The sequence below is a fragment of the Eubalaena glacialis genome, chromosome 14 (assembly GCF_028564815.1).
Source record: "Eubalaena glacialis isolate mEubGla1 chromosome 14, mEubGla1.1.hap2.+ XY, whole genome shotgun sequence".
Classification (NCBI taxonomy): Eukaryota; Metazoa; Chordata; class Mammalia; order Artiodactyla; family Balaenidae; genus Eubalaena; species Eubalaena glacialis.
The window spans coordinates 15,317,157-15,323,156 of NC_083729.1; the positions used below are offsets into that span (position 1 = coordinate 15,317,157).

Below are 6,000 nucleotides of genomic sequence, written 5' to 3' on the forward strand. Positions count from 1 at the left end.
GTTTTACAATGTTGTGTTAGTTTCTACTGTACAGTGAAGTGAATCAGTTATATGTATACATATATCCCCTCTTTTTTGGATTTCCTTCCCATTTAGGTCACCACAAAAGCTCTCCAGGTGATTCTAATGACCAGCATTATGTTATTCTGTCTTGATATAAAATGTGGCAGACAAAAATAAATACAGTACAATCAAACAAAAATAATAAGATAGAATAGAAAGATAAGATGGGGGAAAGTTACCTGGTTTGTCTAGATGAGCCAAAATCAATCCATATTCCAAATTAAATATATTTAACATGGCATCACATCAGCTCTTAAGGTCTGCTTTCCCTGTGCTAGGACTCTGGACCATGAGATGGTGGCTAAGTGTCAATCACCAGAGAACATACATACTGTTGATTAAGGGGGAAAAATATGATTATGGAAGTTTTGTCTGAATAATTTTTATCTAATATGCACACCATTTTGGAGGAGAAAATAATTTTAAGGTATTATTAGCAGCTTATCTTTTTTTTTTTTTTTAGGTTATTTCTGGGAGAAAATCATGTAGAAACATCCACAATAAAAGAAATTAGGGCAAATTTGGAGCTCTTCAAATAGCAAAGTTTAACCTACTTTTCTCTTTTAAATAATGGCTTCAGCTTATTCACATGCCTTTAGCACATTTTTTTTTTTGAGTTTTGCGATTTATTTATTGAAACCTCACACATACATTGTTTGGCTGTAGAATTCTAAAATCATATTTTTTTCCAAAAACGTTTTTATCCCATATCACGGAGTAATGATTTATAGCAAAGGAATACATAAGTCACTCAATTTGCTTCTCAGTGTGTTATACAGAATTATTTGCTCATTTGGTAAACATTACCTCATCCACTTCACCTTCTTCATCATCATCAACATCTTCAATAGCTTCTCCAGTAAAGTATAACACTGATTTTAGGATTATACACTCACGTAAAAAGTTACCAATTTCAAACTCTGCAGCAAGGATAGCTTCAGCAGCAGCATCCAGATCTCCACTCTCAGGAACTTCAGGAGGAGCAAAAAAATTGAAGAGTCATTAGAAACTGTTTTGGTCACAGTACGAACTGTTGCACGTCCCTTGTGTTTCTGCTGCTTCTTAATGGTTTTCAAAATGACATTCTTCCCTTTTTTCCTATCTATCTGGCACCCTGTACAACCCATAATTTCTGGTCCGTCAAAAGAAAAAGGATCAGAATCATCTGATTCTGACCTCATCCTATATGTCTTTATCAACACTTCATTTGTGAAATATTCATTGGGTTCAAAGTGAAATTCTAAGACAAAACTCATAGGCTGACCAGCATCTGAGAACTTCACTTTAATATCTTTCAAGTACTTCAGAATAGGTTCATCATGTTCCTGAACCATATCACTGAGCAAGTCACCATTCTTAAAAACGGTCAACCAAAATTCAGGAATTCCCTTGGGGTCTTCTTCTTCTTTATCCTTTTTCTCATCTTCAATCTTGGCCTTTTCTTTAAGCTTCTCTGAAATTTCATCTTCCTCATCTGGTTTCCATTCACATTCTTCTTCTGTAGGTTCATAAATGGCATTAATGATCTCAAATCTCTTATCAAATAGAGGCTGATAGAGAACAGCATACTTTTTTTTAACATCTTTATTGGAGTATAATTGCTTTACAATGGTGTGTTAGTTTCTGCTTTATAACAAAGTGAATCAGCTATGCATATACATATATCCCCGTATCTCCTCCCTCTTGCGTCTCCCTCCCACCCCTATCCCACCCCTCTAGGTGGACACAAAGCACAGAGCTGATCTCCCTGTGCTATGCGGCTGCTTCCCACTAGCTATCTGTTTTACATTTGACAGTGTATATATGTCCATGAGAACAGCATACTTTCTTTAAAGATCATGAACTTCCTCATAGAACTTGGCTTCTATCTGTGCCCATTTAACTTGAAGGTTTTTGAGAGCATTCACGCGTCTTTTGACTACCCTAGGCAAACTTTCAATGTATCCTGTTGGTGTTTCTACCAGACCATCAGGTCTTTCTGGAAGGGCTGCAAGAATCTGAGGATTTTGCATCATCTGAACAGTCAGCTGAGGCGCTTTGATTTTTGTTTCTTCACCAGTTTCTTCTTCTACTTCTTCAAAATCATCCAAATCTTGACCAAGTTCAGACTGTTCTTTGTTGTCGATGTCTGCCATGTTGTATGAACGCCAAAAATCTCGTCCCCCTTGCGTGGTACCGGGAAGGGTGAGAGCGGGGGTGGGGGGTGGTCAGCCATCTGGTCCCGGCTCGCAGCATCCTGACGGCGAGCGCTCCTTAGTCTCCGACCCTGTCACGGCCTGATTCCTGCAGCTCTCTGGTCCCCGGTAACCATTTTCTCTCCCCGCCCATTTTTCCCCCTCAGAACAACAGTTCTTTCCTCTGATGTGACTTTAGCACATCTTTATTGATATACCATGTGATGGGGATACGAGAATGAACAAGACAAACAATGTGCCTTCCCCCGTAGTTTTTTACAGTCTGGAGGGGAAAAGATAGATAGTCGGCCATCATGGTCACTATGGTAGACACGCTATCTGCTATCACAGGGTAATAAAGGGTGTTATGGGAGCACGGAACAGGAATATCTAACCTATCAGGATAGGTTTCCCAGGGGAAGTGATACCTAAGCTGATAGTAGAAGGAAACTAGTCTGGGGACAGAGAAAGCCTGAACCAAGTCAGAGGCAATACTATGGAAAAAGTGTAGTGGAGAGAGAGGGAGGACAGAGTAGGGGATGGTTGTGTAGCAGAAATGGTGTCTGCCCTGCCAGGGGCTACATTACCAAGCGTCCGTTTTCCAGCATCCCTTCTATCAAGGTGGCTGTCTGAATAGTTATTACCAATGGAATATGAGCAGAAATGACATGAGTCAAACAGGACCAGGGCTTTTAAGAAGGGTGGGATAGTTCCCCCCATAATACCTTTGCTCTCCTTTTCCCTCTTTCTCCGCTGGCTGAATTCAGAGAACTCTGAGGCCCTGGGGCACGGCAGAGTCACCAGATAAGAGCCTGCGCACTTGAATCGCCAAATAAGGGGAAGCCACAAGATGACACTGGATGGTAACACAAATAAGAAATAAATGTTAATGGGATAAATCAATACTGTTTGGGGGTTTGTTTTTTATAGCAGCTAGCATATCCCAATCTGAAAGAAATTTAGTACAATTAGAGAAATGTGGGGTTGGGAGAGGAATGGGAAGAGAAGGGTAAGAGCTGAGATCAGACAGGAAGGTGTGAACCAGATCAAGAAGACCTGAAAAGTGTAGGGGAAAGTTGGGAAAGGTTTTGGCATGGACCCAAAAGCCAACTGGGTACACTGTCTAACTCACCTTTCTGGATTATCTGATTCTAAAGTCTCTGTGCTTTTCTTTGTCTTTGGAGCTATTTAAAACTCATAAATTATACATAACTGTTAGTTATTTTTATTCAGTAGATATGATTGACAGAGTTGGTGACAGAAGGGATGAGACTGGGAAACAGAGAGAGGAGTCAAAAATGGCTTCTAGAGTTCTGGCTTGAGCAACTGATTAGATGCATACTAGCTGGGGTCTGGGAGTGGAAGACAAGGTGTGACTAGGGAATGGGCATGTTGAATTTGTTATGGTTAAAGGCTCTCCAAGAGACTTGTCAACTTAGCAACAGGATAAGTGGGCTTAAAGCTCAAGAGTGAGATCTGAGCTGGTGATATTTATGGGAGAGTCATTTTGTAAATGTCACAATTGGGAGAAGGTAAAATGAGAAAAGAAAAGGGTCTGACACAGAACCCTGAAAAACACCAACATTTATGGGATGGACAGTGGCAGAGAGAACTTCAGAGGAGAATGAGGCGGAGCTGCTAGAGAATACACAGAAAACAAGAGGAGGTTGTTAATTGGAAGCCAGGAAAGAATTTCTAGCACTAAGAACAATTAACGTATAAAATGCTGTAAGAGGTGAGATGGAGACTGAAAATGCTCGTTGAAATGAACAAGATCTTGGATATCTAGTCAAGAGCAATTTTAGTGGAGAGGTAAGGACTGAAGCCAAGCTGCAGTTGACTGAAGAGTAAGAAGTTAGAGAGAAAGTGGAGACAATGAGGAGAGACCACATTCTCAGGACGTTTTGTCAAGGAAGGGGGTAAAGGATGAGAGCTGGAGGGAATTCGAGTCCAGAAAGTTTGTTTTATTTTTCTTTTCCTTTAACATGATGGAAACTTGACTACAGTATATGCTGATGGGAAGGTGCCAGTAGAGAGGGAGAGATTACAGACAGAAAAGAGAGAGAATACTGTCGAAAGAGTTTAAAGGAGACCTACATCAATGGGAAGACATCCTTGTTTGTGGATTAGAAAACGATATTGTTGAAATGGAAATACACCCCAAATTGATGTACAGATTCAGTGCCATTCCAATCTAAATCCCACCTGTGTTTTTCTAGAGAAATTGGCAGGCTAATTCTAAAATGCATATAGAAATGCAAGGGGGGAAGGATAAATTGGGAGATTGGGATTGACATATACATACTACTCTATATAAAATAGATTACCAATAAGGACCTACTCTATAGCACAGGGAAATCTACTCAGTATTCTGTAATGGCCTATATGGGAAAGGAATCTAAAAAAGAGTGGATATAGGTATATGTATAACTGATTCACTTTGCTGTACACCTGAAACTAACACAATATTGTAAATCAACTATACTCCAATAAAAATTATTTTAAAAAAAAAGAAAGAAAAAAAATGCAAGGGACTCAGAATAGCCAAAACATTCTTGCAAAAGAGCAGGGTTAGTGGAGTTCCACTTTTCACATTTTACTACAAAGCTATATAGTCAGGAGGGTGTGGCACTGGTATAAGGCTAGACATGTGGGTCAATAGAATAGAATTGCGAGTTCGGAAGTAAACCTTTATATTTATATTTATGGTCAATTGATCTTTGATAAACCAAGATTTTTTATTTTTTTGTTTTTTTTGGCCACGCCGTGCAGCTTGTGGGGACCCCGACCAGGGATTGAACCTGCGCCCTCGGCTGTGAAAGCGAAGCGCAGAGTCCTAACCACTGGACCGCCAGGGAACTCCCAAGAAGCCAAGATATTTCAATGGGTTAAAATAGTTTTTTGAACAAGTAGTACAGGAACAACTGGACATCTACATGCAAAACTATGAATTTGGACTTCTGCCTCATACCATACACAGAAATTAAATCAAAATTGATAAACTCTTGAGTCTTTTAAAGAGAAAATTGGCAAATTAGAAGACTGCAATGATAAATTGAAGCAGTGCCCAGCACAAAAGAGGGAAAAAATAAGCAGTGATGACATGGAAGGCAGATTAACAAGATATAGGAGCAGATTCCAATTCCTATAAAATGGACTATAAAATGGAGATGATAATAATACTTTTCTGGTGGGTACTGTGAGGATTTCATGAGTTTATTCACATTAAGGATTTCAACAGGGTCTAGTGTCAGCATTCAATAAATATTAGCTATAATTGATTTGAAATTTATTTGTGTAAGTAGTATGAGGTAGAAAGCTAATGATATTTTTAATATAGACTGTTTAAATTATATTAGTGCCCGGAAAAGGATTTCTTACATCTGCTCTAAGCTTCCCTGCAGATTTTTATCTTTTTTTCTTGTTTTAATATTTCCCTGCAGATTTTTATAATCCCATTTTTACCTCATCCCTACTCCCAACCCAACTGATATTATTTCATTACATGTTATTTTTTTTAACATCTTTATTGGAGTATAATTGCTTTACAATGTTGTGTTAGTTTCTGCTGTATAACAAAGTGAATCAGCTATATGCATACATATATCCCCACATCCCTTCCCTCTTGCATCTCCCTCCCACCCTCCATATCCCACCCCTCTAGGTGGTCACAAAGCACGGAGCTGATCTCCCTGTGCTATGCAGCTGCTTCCCACTAGCTATCTATTTTACATTTGGCAGTGTATATATGTCAATGTTACTC

The 6,000-nt window shown here is 39.2% G+C and overlaps 1 pseudogene; it reads right to left on the reverse strand.

Moving 5' to 3' along the window:
* Nucleotides 1-852: 852 nt before the first annotated feature.
* LOC133105195 (nucleosome assembly protein 1-like 1) lies at nucleotides 853-2,201 on the reverse strand (annotated as a pseudogene).
* Nucleotides 2,202-6,000: the final 3,799 nt, after the last annotated feature.